Source organism: Orcinus orca, chromosome 16 (genome assembly GCF_937001465.1).
Source record: "Orcinus orca chromosome 16, mOrcOrc1.1, whole genome shotgun sequence".
In the NCBI taxonomy this organism is placed as follows: Eukaryota; Metazoa; Chordata; class Mammalia; order Artiodactyla; family Delphinidae; genus Orcinus; species Orcinus orca.
In genome coordinates, this window is record NC_064574.1 from 18,353,896 (window position 1) to 18,371,323 (window position 17,428).

Genomic DNA, 17,428 nt, shown 5'->3' on the forward strand with positions numbered 1-17,428 from the left:
GTCTGTTGTAACTTCTCCTCTTTCATTTCTAATTTTATTGATTTGAGTCCTCTCCCTCTTTTTCTTGATGAGTCTGGATAATGTGTTATCTATTTTGTTTATCTTCTCGAAGAACCAGGTTTTAGTTTTATTGATCTTTGCTATTGTTTTCTTTGTTTCTATTTCATTTATTTCTGCTCTGATCTTCATGATTTCCTTCCTTCTGCTAACTTTGGGTTTTGTTTGTTCTCGTTTCTTTAGTTCCTTTAGGTGTAAGGTTAGATTGTTTACTTGAGATTTTTCTTGTTTGTTGAGCTAGGCTTGTATAGCTATCAACTTTCCTCTTCCTGCTTTTCCTGCATCCCATAGGTTTTGGATTGTCGTGTTTTCATTGTCATTTGTCTCTAGGTTTTTTTTGATTTCCTCTTTGATTTCTTCAGCGATCTCTTAGTTATTTAGTAACGTATTGTTTAGCCTCCATGTGTTTGTGTTTTTTACATTTTTTTTTCTTGTAGTTCATTTCTAATCTCATCGCGTTGTGGTCAGAAAAGATGCTTGATATGATTTCAATTTTCTTAAATTTACTGAGGCTTGATTTGTGGCCCAAAATGTGATCTATCCTGCAGAATGTTCTGTGCGCACTTGAGAAGCAAGTGAAATCTGCTGTTTTTGGATGGAATGTCCTATAAATATCAATTAAATCTATCTGGTCTATTGTATCATTCAAAGCTTCTGTTTCCTTATTTATTTTCATTTTGGATGATCTGTCCATTGGTGTAAGTGAGGTGTTAAAGTCCCCCACTATTATTGTGTTACTGTCAATTTCCTCTTTTTTAGCTGTTAGCAGTTGCCTTATGTATTGAGGTGCTCCTATGTTGGGTGCATATATATTTATAATTGTTATATCTTCTTCTTGGATTAATCCCTTGATCGTTATGTAGTGTTCTTCCTTGTCTCTTGTAACATTCTTTATTTTAAAGTCTATTTTATCTGATATGAGTATTGCTACTCCAGCTTTCTTTTGATTTCCATTTGCATGGAATATCTTTTTCCATCCCCTCACTTTCAGTCTGTATGTGACCCTAGGTCTGAAGTTGGTCTCTTGTAGACAGCATATATATGGATCTTGTTTTTGTATCCATTGAGCAAGCCTGTGTCTTTTGGTTGGAGCATTTAATCCATTCACATTTAAGGTAATTATCGATAGGTATGTTCCTGTGACCATTTTCTTAATTGTTTTGGGTTTGTTTTTGTAGGTCCTTTTCTTCTCTTGTGTTTCCCACTTAGAGAAGTTCCTTTAGCATTTGTTGTAGAGCTGGTTTGGTGGTGCTGAATTCTCTTAGGTTTTGCTTGTCTGTAAAGCTTTTGATTTCTCCATTGAATCTGAACGAGATCCTTGCCGAGTAGAGTAATCTTGGTTGTAGTTTCTTCCCTTTCATCACTTTAAGTATATCATGTCACTCGCTTCTGGCTTGTAGAGTTTCTGCTGAGAAATCAGCTGTTAACCTTATGGGAGTTCCCCTGTATGTTATTTGTTGTTTTTCTCTTGCTGCTCTCAATAATTTTTATTTGTCTTTAATTTTTGCCAGTTTGATTACTATGTGTCTTGGCGTGTTTCTCCTTGGGTTTATCCTGTATGGGACTCGCTGTGCTTCCTGGACTTAAGTGGCAATTTCCTTTCCCATGTTAGGGAAGTTTTCAACTATAATCTCTTCAAATATTTTCTCTGGTCCTTTCTCTCTCTCTTCTCCTTCTGGGACCCCTATAATGTGAATGTTGTTGCGTTTAATGTTGTCCCAGAGGTCTCTTAGGCTGTCTTCATTTCTTTTCATTGTTTTTTCTTTATTCTGTTCTGCAGCAGTGAATCCCGCCATTCTGTCTTCCAGGTCACTTATCCGTTCTTCTGCCTCAGTTATTCTGCTATTGATTCCTTCTAGTGTAGTTTTCATTTCAGTTATTGTATTGTTCATCTCTGTTTGTTTGTTCTTTAACTGTTCTAGGTCTTTGTTAAACATTTCTTGCGTCTTCTTGATCTTTGCCTCCATTGTTTTTCTGAGGTTCTGGATCATCTTCACTATCATTATTCTGAATTCTTTTTCTGGAAGGTTGCCTATCTCCACTTCATTTAGTTGTTTTCTGGGGTTTTATCTTGTTCCTTCATGTGGTACATAGCCCTCTGCCTTTTCATCTTGTCTATCTTTCTGTGAATGTGGTTTTTGTTCCACAGGCTTCAGGATTGTAGTCCTTCTTGCTTCTGCTGTCTGTCCTCTGGTGGATGAGCTCAATACATAATTGTTAACTCAAGTTGAGTGAATCTTTGGTTTAACTATAATACCTTCAAAGACCCTCTCTAATGTTGTAAATTCAGGTCTAACTGGACCATTTGATGATATCCTACAAAGTTCTAGGCGTTTCCAAGGGGTCTTATATACATGGACACATTTCAGATTCACAATGAGCCTTTCCTCTTGGTGATGTAACTGAGTCTTGTTAGAAGTCACCAGCTGCTAAACATCACAGCTGTAAACCAGCCCTATGCACCCAAGATCATGTCCACACTGTTAAGTCTTCCAGAATTCAGAGTTTTTCTTTTTGTTCTCCTTGAGACTTTACTGATAAGATTCAAAACAATTTCTTTCCATCCCTAACCTCCTCTCAAGTGAAAGGTAGGGGAAGGGTTATATCTATAAAGAAACACAAGAATTCGTGAAGTACACTTTACTATGAGGCAAGAAAAGAAAGGCAGAATCCCAAAGCCAATTTCCCTTCCAGCCTGCAGCTTGGCATCTCCCTACAGTGGATGGCTAATGAGGCACAGCTCTGGAAGACCAGGCAGTCAGATGTCCACCACGTAGGTTTTACTCTCCATCCCCAGCTGAGGACACCAAGTCATTGTCTTTGCAGTAAGCCCCGCTCACATGTGCCATGTAGAGTCGATGGAATCAGAGGGAGAGCAGAGTGACTAGGAGGGACTGAGGTCCCTGTCTCCAAAGGCATTCTAGATGATTCCCCAATGACCCCTAGCATTGCCTCCAGGGCATGTGTCACTCAGGTGGGACACAAGGAAGAACTGGGTAGAGATGGTTATCATTGACAAGTTAGAACTCCTTGGGAGCCACAGGTGCAGAGATGGATCCTACTGGCCACAAAAAGGATCAGGCTGGGAAGGGAAGAAGGTGCCAGAGTCTCTGGGGAGCTGGGACATCGGATCTGTATCTTCATCTGCAGAGGGCATGGGCTTTTTAAAAGGGGAGAAACCACCTTAGCCCACACTTAGCAACCTCTCAGTTCTGGGGTAGACTGCAGGGGTGGGGTGGGTGGGGTTGGGACATGTGACGTGTGTCTCTGCAGAGATAGTAAGCCTGGGTACCACCCCCTGCCAGTGAGCATCCAAAGGAGGGAAGAGAAGCCTGGTCGAGGCGTCAGGAGACCTGGGCTGCCCCTCACGGGTGTCGTGTGGCCCTTCGGCATCAATTCTGTGTCCAGTAGGGGAGGGGAGGCGTTGAAGCTGTGGTCCACAAGTTCCTGCTGCCATTGGCTGGGCTGTGGCCAGGCTGAAGGACAGCATCCCAGTCTCTTATGTGGCAGCTTGGTGGAATCCCCTGAGGCAGGAGAGAGGACCTGGGCAGATAGCAAGCAGCCTGGAGCTGCCTGCAGGCTGGGGAGGAGCCTAACTCCTGGGCTCCACCCCCCACGTGGGAGGGAACAGTGTGTTGGAAGCACCAGTTCAACGTGGTTCTTAGCATCCATGCCACACTCGGTGCTACCAGATGCGTTCCCACAAAACCTGCCTCGTTTTGTCCACTCACCAGTCCTCATAGGAACCCAAAGTTCAGTGCTGTTACTACTTGTTCTAGACCATGCATTCTTAACAAGGGTGCTATTGCCCCCAAGAGGTGAAAAATTGTTCTTGGGGTAGGGGTGGTGAAAAAAATCTTCCTCTTCATATGCATTTCACGCTATACGTAAAGTACCAAAACAGTTATGCAGGTATGTGTAGAGTCCATATACAGCTAGACAACATACCTGTAGAATTAAAATTTCATGGGGAAAATTTTGCTAGTCACTCTTGACTGTTAAGCCCTTGATCTGTGGCTAATCAGAATCAAGATGTGCAGGAAGTGTAAAGTACACACAGATTTCAACCAGTAGGAAAACAGAATGTAAAATATCTCATTAATAACGGTGTGTTGATTATATGTTGAAATAATAACATTGTGGATACCTTAGTTTAAGTGAAATATATTATTAAAATAAATATCACCTATTTCTTTAAAATATTTTTTAATTTTAAAGAAATATAAATTATTTCTTAGGAAATATAAAATTACAGATGTGGCTCACATTCTATTTCTAGTGGGCAGTACTGCTCCAGACAACCGTCTGTTAAGAGGAAGCATCAGGATTTGCACCTAGGTTTTCTGGTTCCCTCCCAAGCTGTTTCGTAATCCCACAGCTGCCTTCTCAAGAAGATCTACCTGCTGTGTGACCTTAGATGTGCCTCTTAACCTCTCTGAGCCTTGGTTTCTCCTGACTGTTTGTAAATGGAAAAACTCCCTCTGGCTGTAAGTTTCTATTCTAGACCCAGCTGAGAGCCTAGGGTCACCATAGAATAGGAGGTTCCTAATGACCTATCTCACCAGAAATGACAGTTCCATAAATAGCAATGTCACCTGCTGTGTGTCTGCTTCTGGGGAAATACCACATTTGCAAGATTAGAAGAGGAGCTTCTCACCTGAGACCAACAGAAAAGAGTGTTAGAATAAAAGATCATTTTAATGAAAAAGGAAGAAAAACAAAAGCTTTCATCTCTTGTGGGGAGGAGGAGATACAACCAAAAAAAAAAAAAATAGACTTTCACAAAGCCTTCCCATAATAATAGGGGCTAATGATACATCTTACAAATGCTGTTTTGCTAGATAGAACTGATGCTCAGACCTCCAGTATGTCCACCCTTTTTTCCCCCTTTCCTAATGCCTAATTTAGGGGAGGTGGGAGAGAAAAGTCAATTCTATTTTAATTTCATGAGAAAAATCCTGAATGAAGGAAAAATGTGATGGAGTGAAACTTCAGCCCTCAGCCCCCTGCTGACCCAGAATGTGTGATTATGTGATCAATGGATTTCTCCAAGGAAAGGCTGTGCAAATCTGCCCCCTGCCTTCACCTTCTGACAAGGAGGCCAGAAGTTCCAAGCTGGAAGGAGGAAGGCTCTGGGGGGTGTGGAAAATTCAGTCAGGTAGAAGCCCACTGGTCTCCCTCCAATCTCCAAATTTACTTCCACCCTAGCTCTCCTTAACTTTGGCATCCCTGTCCCCAGCTCTCTAACCAGGAGCTCTCCGTGTCCTTCCAAACTCCAGGTGTGTCCTCTCACTCCAGCTGACCTTTTGCCAAACAGGTTTCCCCCAGCAGTTTCTGGTCTCCCAGACCCTGGAAGCAAGACTGGCCACTCATCATGGCACTGAGGCACTCGTCAGAGCACTGAGGTTAGTTAAGCAGGTGGACTCTAGATTCCCACTGCCTGAGTTCCAGGTCTGGCCCTGCCACTTACTACCTGTGAGAACCCTGCAAAATTACTTATTCTCCCCGTGCCTCCGTTTCCTCATCTGTAAAATGGGGAGAATAATGGTACCAGACTCAGAAACTTGTGGTGATTAAATGAGTCATTCATGGACAGCGCTTGGCATGGCTCCTGGCAGAGTTGAATGGCAATAAGTATTAACTCATATTGTTATTGCAATGAATTTCTACAAGGAAGTGAGAAGCAGAGGGTTGAGCCTTTGACTTCTGACCTGTGGTTCCATGATTCCAGACTAGCCAATCAATGTGACTTAGCAAACGTTTATTTTTGTTCTTTCTTTTCTAAAATATTTAATTTTAAAATACTTTTAGACTTACAGAAAAATTGCAAAATTAGTACAGTTCCCACAGTGTTAGCATCACACATGGCCACAGTGAAATGTATGAAACGAGGAAATTAACACCGATGAATATTTTAAACTACAATATGTGAATACTGTAATCTACAGACCTTATTTAAGTTTAACTTTGTTTTCCCACTGATGTCCTATTTCCAATCCAGGATCCTACATTGATTGCAATTATTATTATTATGCCTTCGTTTCCCCCTAGTCTGGGACAGCCCCTCAATCTTTGCCTTTTGTGACCTTGGCACTTTTGAAGAGTACTGGTCCATCATTGTGTAGACTGTTCTTTAATTCAGGTTATGCGTTTTTGGCAAAACTACCACATAAAGGATATCACTTCCTCCAGAGCCTCTTATCGGGAGGCACCTGATGTCCATAGTTCTCATTACTAGAGTTGTTAACTTTGATCACTTGGTTAAGAAGGTAGCATGTATTTATTGAGCATATACTATGTTTCCTTTTGGGGCTACAAAAGTGAATAAAATGGTATCCGTGCTCTCAAGAAACTCTCCAGTCTAATGGACAAATGATGTTCTACTTACTATTGTTGTGCAACAAACCACCCCCAAATTTAGTGGCATCAAACAACAACCTTACAATGCTCACAGGTTCTGTGGGTCAGGAATTTGAAAAAGCCTGGCCTGTTTCAGCCCCATGACATCTAGGGGCTCAGCCAAGAAGACTCAAAGGGCCGGGAGTGACTGGTCAGCTGAGAACTGGAAGCGTCTGGAGGCTCGCTCACTTAGCAGTCTGGTGCCTGGACAGTAGAACTCAGACTTGGTTCAGCTGGGCCTCTTCATGTGCCCTGTGCTTCCTCACAGCATGGCCATCCCACAGGCTTAAACTTACACAGCAGTTTAGATGCTGTAGACTTGAGCAACCCCTGTGAACAGGTCAGAAGCTGCATAGCCTTTTTTTTTTTTTTAATACATTTCTTTCTTTATTTTTGTCTGCATTGGGTCTTCATTGCTGCCCGGGGGCTTTCTCTAGTTGCAACGAGCAGGGGCAACTCTCGGCTGCAGTGCGCGGACTTTTTGTTGTGGTGGCTTCTCTTGTTGCAGAGCACGGGCTCTATGTGCGAGGGCTTCAGTAGTTGTGGCACACGGGCTCAGTAGTTGTGGCTCGCAGGCTCAGTAGTTGTGGCGCACGGGCTTAGTTGCTCCGTGGCATGTGGGATCTTCCCAGACCAGGGCTCGAACCCGTGTCCCATGCATTGGCAGGCGGATTCTTAACCACTGCGCCACCAGGGAAGCCCTGCATTGCCTTTTATGATCCAGTCTCAGAAGCCACACAGCACCATTTCCTCCACACTCTGTTGGTCAGAGCAGTCACAAGTTCTCTTAGACTCAAGAGGGAGACATAAGTTCTACCCCTTGGTGGGAGGGCTGTCCAGGATATGTGGCCATTTTTATAAAGCACCAAAAATAGGAAAGCACTGAAGGGCCTTTCTACTTATACAGAGGTGGAAACTCAGACCCCAGAGGACAAGAGCTTCAGCAACTGAGGCCTCGTTCATGATTCAATACATAATTGAATTGAGTCAGTCCCTCTGTGGGGAGGCAGGCCCAGACAGACCCACTGCAGAGCCCTAGAGCCTGACGGTTGCCGATACCCACAGCCAGTGGTCCCCCTGGCAACTGGTCACGTACATGCCCAGAGGGCTAAGGGCAAAGTGGCAGCTCTGGGTGGAAAATGCTGGACTTTGGCATCAGAAGGACTTCATTTCAAACCCAGCTGTACCACATTCTGAGTTTATTACATTTTCGTTATTAATCCTCATTTATTTGCGAACCTCATTGACTTCTACTCTGTGCCAAGCTGGGTGTTGGCAGTTATAACAACGAATAATTAGCATCCAGGCCTTGCCCTCATTGAAGGATTTCCCCCAGCTATCTCTGCCAGAAAGGCCATGGGTGGGGCGGCAGGGTTCCAGGGAGCAGGGTCAAGGGATTATTCAACTTCTCTCTCATCTCCATGCCCAGAGCCAACCGGAGAGGAATTGGTCATGCAACTTAGCAACTTAACCAGGTTAAACTCAGCAGAACAGCGGTCAGCTGAGTGTGAAGTTGGAAGGCAAGCAGCTTATACTTAGAAACCTGAGAAATATTGCAATGCAGAGTACAAGCAATTGGGAATATCACTAGACAGACTCATTAAGCAAAAAGACTTCTATGAAAATAATAAAATCATAGCACCCAGGACACCGCAGCACGAGATTAAAAGCTGAAAGGAGGTTTAAGCTTCATATTATTAAGCTGCATTATGACAGTTTAGGAAGAAAAAGCTTAGAGCCATCAGAGTTGAAGGTGGCCCCGTTATGGGAATCTGACAGCATCTTTGAAATTCAGAGCAGGTTGAAAGAGTGAACTGTCAGAATATCCCTCCCCTGTGGGGGAGAGGAGGGGAGAGGAGGAAACGGAGAAGTAGTCCAGTGGTGAGGCTTGGAGGGGCTGAGATGCTAGTAGGGGGATCATGTATTGACAGAAAGACACCACCTGAAGTCTGCCTGGGATCTGAGGGGCAGGGTGGTGATTTAAGGAGGAGAGTGGGGCGTGCATGGAAAGCACTCAATACATGTTAATTCTTGTTATTATCACCTACTGGCCAACTTTTCAGTTTTGGTTGCTGGGTGGTGAATACTAATGACCCTGGACCAGTTGTATTCGGAGCTTGCTTTCTCCTAGTGTTTGATCCCAGAGCCACCAGGAAACCATCTGAAAGTGGAAAACAGGATATTGATTGGAAATCAGCAAAAGCCAAGTTGGGCAAACATCTTTTAATCCTGGCGACCAAGGGAGTCCACACAAGACTAGAACAAGCTCCCTGTAGGGTCCTGGGCGATACTGATGGTATTTTGTCTATAGACCACAATTTTAGTAGCACTATTCTTAAATACAGGTATGATGCTATATCCCTCCCATTTAATGACTCTATACTGCCCTCAAGATAAAATCCAAGCATTTGAACATTCACGTAAAGACTTCCATGACCTGACCTCAATGCAGGACTGTCACAAACCGTTGCATGGGTTGTACACTATACCACCAAGGGGATGAAACCCACTAAGCTACCTCCTGTATCTGTCAGGAGGGCTATGACTAGGCATTAAGAAAGGCATATTGGGTTTCCCTGGTGGCACAGTGGTTGAGAGTCTGCCTGTCGATGCAGGGGACACGGGTTCGCGCCCTGGTCCGGGAAGATCCCACATGCCGCGGAGCAGCTGGGCCCCTGAGCCATGGCCTCTGAGCCTGCGCGTCCGGAGCCTGTGCTCTGCAACGGGAGAGGCCACAACAGTGAGAGGCCCGCGTACCGCAAAAAAAAAAAAAAGAAAGGCATATTTTTTCCTTCTCACAATGGTACTTTCAGCTCATTGAAATACAGGGGGTTGGGAATGGGGGTTGGGGGTCAGCATCTGCCTAGAGAAATGCCTTTTTCTTATTTGCACAAAAGCACTCATAGGTCAGTAGCCATCCTGCCCAAGGGCATCTCTCTGGCCTCCTCTTCCTTCACTCTCTGACTCCCATCACTTCCCCCCATCCCCTCTCCCACCCCCTTCATCTGGCTAACACCTTCACACTCTATGGTGAAGACTACTGGACCCCAGAAGCCTTCTCTATTAGATGCTCCCAAGAACCATTTTCCCTTCCTTCAAAGCAGTAATCTACACGTGCCTTTATGACTCATTCCTGTGGTCATGCCCATCTCCTGCACTGGACTGTAAGTTTCTGAAGGCTCTCCAGTTCTTAGCACAGGGCCAGGTCCAGAGCTCACTGAATATTTGTTGTAGATTCTATTCTACAGCCAAAGAGACCTCACAGGTACCAAAACCCAGCATGCCACATTTTGTTGTGGTTTCTTAAACATCTTATTTTGAAATAATTCTAAATTTACCCCCAAAAATGTTGCAAAAATAGTACAGGGAATTCCGTACCCTTCACACAACTTCCTCAAACGTTAACATCTTCCCTAACCATGGTATGTTTATCAAAACTGAGACTTCACAGGGGCGTCCCTGGTGGCACAGTGGTTAGGAATCCGCCTGTCAATGCAAGGGACATGGGTTCAAGCCCTGGTCCGGGAGGATCCCACGTGCTGCAGAGCAACTAAGCCCGTGCGCCACAACTACTGAGCCTGCGCTCTAGAGCCCACAAGCCACAACTACTGAGCCTGCGCACCACAACTACTGAAGCCCGTGCGCCTAGAGCCCGTGCTCCGCAACAAGAGAAGCCACCGCAATGAGAAGCCCACGCACTGCAACGAAGAGTAGCCCCCGCTCGCCGCAACTAGAGAAAGCCCTCGCTCAGCAACGAAGACCCAACGCAGCCAAAAATAAATAAATTAATTAATTGAAAACAAAAACTGAGACTTCACATCTGTGCATTACTATTGACTGAACTCCAGACCTTTTTTTTTTCCCCCAGATTTCCCAAGCTTTTCCCTAGGTGTTTTTTTCTCCTTCTAGGTTCCCACATACCATTGAGGTGTTGTGTCTCCTTATTTTCCTCGAATCTATGACAGTTTCTCGGGCTTTTCTTTTCTTTTCTTTTTTTTGCAGTACGCGGGCCTCTCACTGTTGTGGCCTCTCCCGTTACAGAGCATAGGCTCTGGACGCGCAGGCTCAGTGGCCATGGCTCACGGGCCCAGCCGCTCCGCGGCATGTGGGATCCTCCCGGACCGGGGCACGAACCCGTGTCCCCTGCATCGGCAGGCGGACTCTCAACCACTGTGCCACCAGGGAAGTCTCGGGCTTTTCTTGTCTTTATGACTCTGACATTTTTTAAGAGTGATGACCATTTCTCAGTCTGAGCTAGTCTGATATTATCTCATGGGTGGACGGAGGTTCTGGGGAAGAAGACCACAGATGGTATGCATGCTTCCCATCACATACCAGAGAGCCCTTGATCTCAACGTGACTGACTTGTCATTAGCAACGTTGACCTTGATCCTTTGGTTAAGCCCTTGTCTGCCAGATCTCTTCGCGTTAAAGCTACATTTTTCCCTTTTCCATCGTAAGTCACTAGCTCCAGCCCACACTCAAGGAGAGAGAAATTAGGCTCCACCTTCTGGGCGGAGGGTTATCAAAGAACTTGTGGTCTTATTACATTTGGGGAGAGATAAGGTTATGCAAATATTCCATTTCTCCTTCATTTAACCCACCCACTTTAGCATTCAGTAGTGAATCCTACCTTCAGCAACTATCACTGTGATATGCCAGTGGTGAGTTTCCAGTTCCTTCCAGCATGCTGTTCTAGGATACTTTTCCTTGGCATGTGCCGTATATCATAGTTCTTCTGCTCAATCGCCTTCATGCTTTAGGGCTCAGATCCAGCATTCTCAGCCCTGGCTGCCCAATCAAATCTCCTGGAGAACTTTAAAAATGTACTGATGTCCAGGTCTTTGTAGCCAAAACGTTCGATTCAATTAGTGTGGAGTGGGTGCAGGCATTGGTACTTTTTGAAAGGTCTTCAGGGCATGTGCTTTGGAATCCAGGCTGAGGACCACTAGCCTAGACCAATGCTCTTGCAGCTTCTCTGGGATGCTGTCCTCACTCTCTATGGCAGAAGCAGTTACTCCCAGATCTGTGTTCCCAAAGGCTTTGGTTACCTGCAAGATCTACCAATGCCTCTGTTGGTCCCCAAAGTCAGGAACTGGGTCTTCTTCACCAGTGTTTCTCAAGAGCTCAGAACAGAGTCCAGCACAGAATTGGTTCTTGGTGAACATCTGTTGATGGAGAGAATGATTCAGTCACAATGGAAGCAAAAGCAGTAGTTGTCTGTGTACAGAAGTGGCAAGTCCCTGCACTCCCTCACTGGTTCAGCAGTGTTAGAAACCCAGGAACAGCAATATGTGTGTTGGTCATAATCATTTTTCTGCTCTTACTCTACTCCTCAGCTCTCTAGGAAATACAAGGGTCCAATGGCCAAGAAGTCACTGGCATGTACATTGCGGCCATCTGTGCGTTCACACTGTTCTTCAGAAGGAAACATGTTCGCATTTTATCTTTAAATTGTCAGCGAACCAAAGCATCAACACTACACTTCTAACAAGAGGAGATTACCTTGAACTGGTCTCCTTTTATACATTTGCCTTGGAAGTCAAGAAGATGGAAGAGACCATGCCTGTAAACACTTTTACAATAGGTAAAAAAAGAGGGACAAAAGATTTTAACCAGTTGTTCTGAGTTTTAAAAAAATTAACCTTTATCCATTGAACTGACCAAGTCTATCTATTTTACCTGTAGCCTTGTTAAAACTCTGCTATCTTGAGACTTCCAGAAAATGGACTGGAAACCATTTGGAGAAAGTCAGGAGCAGATGGAATGGATAACATAGGGTACTGAACCCTCCCTTCCCCAAAAGGTTTAGGATGAAGACACCACATGCATAGTAGCAAGAGGAGAGGATGCTAAGCCATAGAGGGTGCTTCTGGAGCGTCAAGCTGTAGGTGGGCAGGTCTTGACCCAGTTTATGCTATCAACACTGACAGTCGATGCCATTGTGGGTTTCCTCAATAGGGGTCATCTGTTAGGGCATGAGCTCTGTGAATAGCAATCAGGTCCTTCCAGGGCATCCCTGTGTTTCCAAATAGACGTATCCAGGTTCTTGCTGCATCGTGGTACCCACTGTGGTAAAACTGAGGCATCAGAGAACACTTCGTGAATGGCGGGTCACCATCTGTCCTTCCAGCAAGCTGCCTGATTGCACGCAGAGCTGTCCTCACCCTGGCTCGCACTTGGACCATGTCACCTCTCTTGGCCTCAGTTTCCTCAGCTGAGGAATGGGAATAACCATAAAGAATCCACACCATTTTTTTTTAAGGATTAAATGAGATGAATTTTATGTGAGTCCCTCTTCACAGTGCCTGGCACAGAGTAAGTGCTCCAAAATGGTGTTTTTTTCATGACTGCATCTTCTAACAACCTGCTTCTGAGTCCTGGCCACTTCCCTCAGCTCTACTTTCTCTCATATCTTCCCTTAACCACCATCCACCATCTCATCCTCAGGCCCAGAAACTTGTCAACTGCTCTCTTTGAACGTGGAACCTCTGTGGTCTAACCCTGTACCTGGCCCAGTGCCTGGAGCACAGCCTGGCTCAATCTAAGCACGTTCAATACGCAAGCAGGCCCTTCCTGATGGGCTCTTTGAGGGAAATTGTTTTATGTTCTCCCCACCTGTCTTGCCCCCTCCTCGTCAGCCCACGGTGGAAGGGCTGCCTGTTCTTCCCAAGATGTTCCCTGGTCCATGGCAGCTGGCGCCTTGATGCACAGGCTAAAGTCACTCATGGACTCCCCCCTGGGGCCTTACTTCTGAACAAAGGGGCTGCCTTCCAGGAGTAAAGAAGCTGCAGGTCATTCTGCAATATAAATCAAGACAGAAACTGGAATTAAAAGGAGTATTTTACCCTTCAAGAGCCCAAGACTCTAGGAGGTTAAGCAAATTGCTCAAGCCGCATAACCTGGTTTGATCATTCATTCATTTATCCAAGGGGAAAAATGCGGAGCAAAAACCACATAAGATCTTTGCTCTCTTAGAGCTTAAAGTCTAGTCCAGGGCTCAGCAGACTCTTTCTATACAGGGTCAGAGAGTAAATATGTTAGACTCTGTGGAGTTACAACTACCTAATTCTGCCTTTGTAGTGTGTCAGCAGTTATCACAGACAGTACAGAAATAATGGTGAGGTTGTGTTCTGGTCAGATTTTATTTACAAAAAGAGACGATGAACCAAATCTGGCTTTCAGGCTTTACTTTTTCGACTTCTGGGCTGATGGAAAAGGGACTCATCAATGAAATAATTTCATGGTTCAGTATAAAAGTAGTGGGGAGTCATTAACGAGGTGAAGGGAAGGAAAAAAGTGTCTGAGCTGGCAGAACAGCTGGTGCAAAAGCCCTGTGGCAAAAGGGACCATGGCTCTTTTCAGACACTGAAATAAGGCCTGGAATGCAAGATAGAAGGGCAGGAGGGGACTTCCCTGGTGGTCCAGTGGATAAGCCTCCACGCTCCCAATGCAGGGGGCCTGGGTTCCATCCCTGGTCAGGGAACTAGATCCCACATGCACACTGCAACTAAGAGTCCGCATGCCACAACTAAGACCTGGCGCAGCCAAAATAAATAAATAATGAATAATTTTTTTTAAAAAAGATAGAAGGGCAGGAGAGGCCAGCTCATGCAGTGAGGTGATGGAGAAACACAGGGTAAGAATGTGGTCCTAATTCCGAAAGCTATGGGAAACCATTGCCCTTTTGATTCCAGGGGGTGACTGGATTCTTGTTATGAAGGGCTCACTCTGGCTTGTGGCTGGGGATCCCACTGAGAGCGACCAGGAGAGACTGGGGTGGCCCTGAGCACTTCATTGCAGCCAGAGCGCCATCCCTGGAGCCCAGGGCTGTTGTGCAGCTCAGCACTCTTTCCCCTACTACCTCCTTACTTTATGTTTGCTATTCTAACAAATCTTCCTCTCTCTCCACTTCCAAGTGAAGAGTCACATTGCAGGATGCATTTTACGGTCCCAGCTCCATCCCATTCCATTTTTCTCACCTTCCTTCTTTCCCCCCCACCCCCAGCCCGATCCCGCACTAACTTCGTAAAACTTGAAAGTTAAATTTTTCAAAGACTGTTTCTGACAAAGCAGTGGGAATTAGATTTGGTGAAGCCCTTCATAAAAAATTGAAGACATGCTATATTAACATACATTGATTTATTCATAGTGTTTCATTACAAGTAAGTGAGGATCCTGTAATAGCAGGAAAGGTTAGGAGAGCAGGGGAGCACAGTATATTATATTGACAGCTAGGTGGAAATTGAGTCGCTTCTGGATTGAATTTGGAGCACAGAAAAGGAATTGGCTAGTAAATAAGGCATGAATTTTACCACCCATTGTCTGTATATCAATGTAGTTGTCATCAGCCCAGGCAGGGGACGGGGGCAGAATTTGCAAAGGATGCTCTAGTACGTCTTCTCCCCTGGTGGCCTGGGTTAGCAGACACAGGCAGAGCTCTCCAAACATCTGCCGCCTTCTGCTGCTGGGGAAAGCTGGAATCCAGCTGCACACAGCTCTCCTGTTTGTTCACCACTATCCAGTCAACACGGGACTCTGCTTGGTCCTCCCAAGCCTTTCCCCACCCCAGGTCTTTGCCTGGTTAGCTCCCTCTGCCTAGAATCTAGAGTGCTCCTAGACTCTGTATCACCCCCAGGTATTAGTTCAGTTCTCCCCTGAGATACCTCCCTGAGCACTTCGCCTTAGTTTGGCATTTCTCAGAAGCAGAGCCTGAGGCAAGGATTTGAGCACGAGCAGATTATGAAGTGTGGGAAATACCAGGGAGTGGGGAAGGGAAAGAAAGTAGCCAACGATGGGTGTGTTTTCCAGTCAACTACCTATGAAGGCAAGTGGAGTGGTATCCCTCGGGGAAATCCCAGGGATGCTGCGGGGGTATCACAAGAGGAACCGTGGAATGTATTTATCAACTCCCATTAATCCAGTCTCCGGGGGTGTGAATTAACCAGCACTTCCTGTGCGTACCCAGGGGAAAAGCCCTCAGACAAAGAGAGGCAGGTGTTTGCAGTGCTTGCCTTTGAGACGGGCTGGAGTAGGCAGGGTGACCAGGCCCCCCCAGGGATCTGCTAGATGGGCGCCCCTGCCAGCTCTGCTAGCACAATGGCCAATTCCTTCAGTTCTGTACATTTCTCCTCCTGGGCTCACTGCGCTTCAGACAAAGTCTGGCCTCTGTCCTCGACATGTGACATCAGTTGCTACACTGCACTGCTCCTGCTTCATAGAGGAGAGAGGTTACTGCTTTCTCCAGAACATTTGGTGCCCTAGCCAGAAACAGCCAACTGCTTATTTGTGAAGTAAAGTTGGTATATTACCTTTTCTGCCTGGGTTTGGCCTTCCTGACAAGCATGGGACATTCCTGACAAAAGACAAAGTGATGTGAGGTGTCTGTGTAGTTGACTTACCTCGTTCTGGAACAGAAGACCTTGAGGACAGGGCCTAGCTTGTGTTCATTGCATTCATTTGCTAGGGCATGGGAGCACACAGTGCAGGTCCTGGAATAGTACAGGAGTATGCGGGGAATGGTTGTAGAGGAGCAAATGAGTGAATGAATGAAACCCAACAGATCTGGGTTTAGTCTTGGGTCAGTGATAGGACACTGAATAACCGTGACAATGCCTGCTAGGTGGCTGCATGTGACAGCCGCATGAATCTCACACAGGACGTTGAGAGAAAGAAGCTGACGCTAAAGAGTACACTCTGTATGATTCCATTTAGATAAAGTTCAAAGCCAGGCAGAGCTCGTCTATGCTGTTAGAAATCAAGGTAGAGGGTATCCGTGCTGGGGGGAGGAGGGAAAGGATTGGAAGGGGGCATGAGGGGAAAATCTCGGGTCTGGTAATGTTGTGTCTCTTGATTGGGTGTGGTTAGATGGTCCTGTCCAGTTAGTAAAAATTCATTGAGCTGTATAATTTTCTGTATATATATTATACTCTAATAAAACACTTTTAATAGAACAAACTAGATAAACAAAAAAAAAACCTGAGTTTGCCTTTTCAACAACTGTGTAATTTAGAAATGTGCTTCTCAGAGTGTGATCCTTGGGGACCAGTGCCAGGGATGCCAGCTGTTTTGTTACATTCACAGCAGGATAAGTGCAAAGTTGAAAGTGAGCATCTAGAAACTTTTGAGGGCCTTGACGTTGCTGTGACGCCCGTATGTGTGGTCAGTGGACACGTCTCCTTGCACATAATGTAGAACAGTTTGGTTGTTGCCAAACACACATGATGAGTCACGTGTGATGTGGTCTTCGGATCATTATGGGTCTGCAGTGGACTGGGAGACAACTGGGTCTTCACCAGAGATATTTTGAAAAGCGCTGGTTTAATACAAATTGTTGCCAGTTGAGCCTCAGTTTCTCCCACATTAAAATGAGAATAAATACTCTGACGTACGCAAGGTTTTAGGGAAGAAAAACTAGATAATGCACAAGAAAGCGCCAGAGAGCGCCATGTGCAGTAGGGGGTGCATGAGCTGCAGGGGGTTTTTTTTTTTTTTTTTTTTTTTGCAGTACACGGGCCTCCCACTGTTGTGGCCTCTCCCGTTGCGGAGCACAGGCTCCGGACGCGCAGGCTCAGCGGCCATGGCTCACGGGCCCAGCCGCTCCGCGGCACGTGGGATCTTCCCAGACCGGGGCACGAACCCGCGTCCCCTGCATTGGCAGGCGGACTCTCAACCACTGCGCCACCAGAGAAGCCCGTAAGCTGCATTTTTAACTAGGCTTCCAGATCATTCTTATCAGGATGCTACACTTGGACACTGCTCTATGGCCACATTGTCCAATGTGATGGCCAGTAGCCACACGGGGTCCCTGCGCTTTTGAAATGTGGCTAGTCCAAATGGAGATGCACCATATGGTAAAATATATACTTGATTTCTAAGACCTAATATGAATAAAAGAATATAAAATATTTCATTAATTTTTATGTTGATTGCAGGTTGAAATGATAACATTTTACATCTACTGGGTTTCACA

General features: G+C 45.5%; 1 protein-coding gene across 12 annotated transcripts in view; it reads left to right on the forward strand.

Moving 5' to 3' along the window:
- PTPRT (protein tyrosine phosphatase receptor type T) overlaps nucleotides 1-17,428 on the forward strand; it is a 1,087,126-nt gene that overhangs the window by 781,823 nt on the left and 287,875 nt on the right. The window lies entirely within an intron of this gene.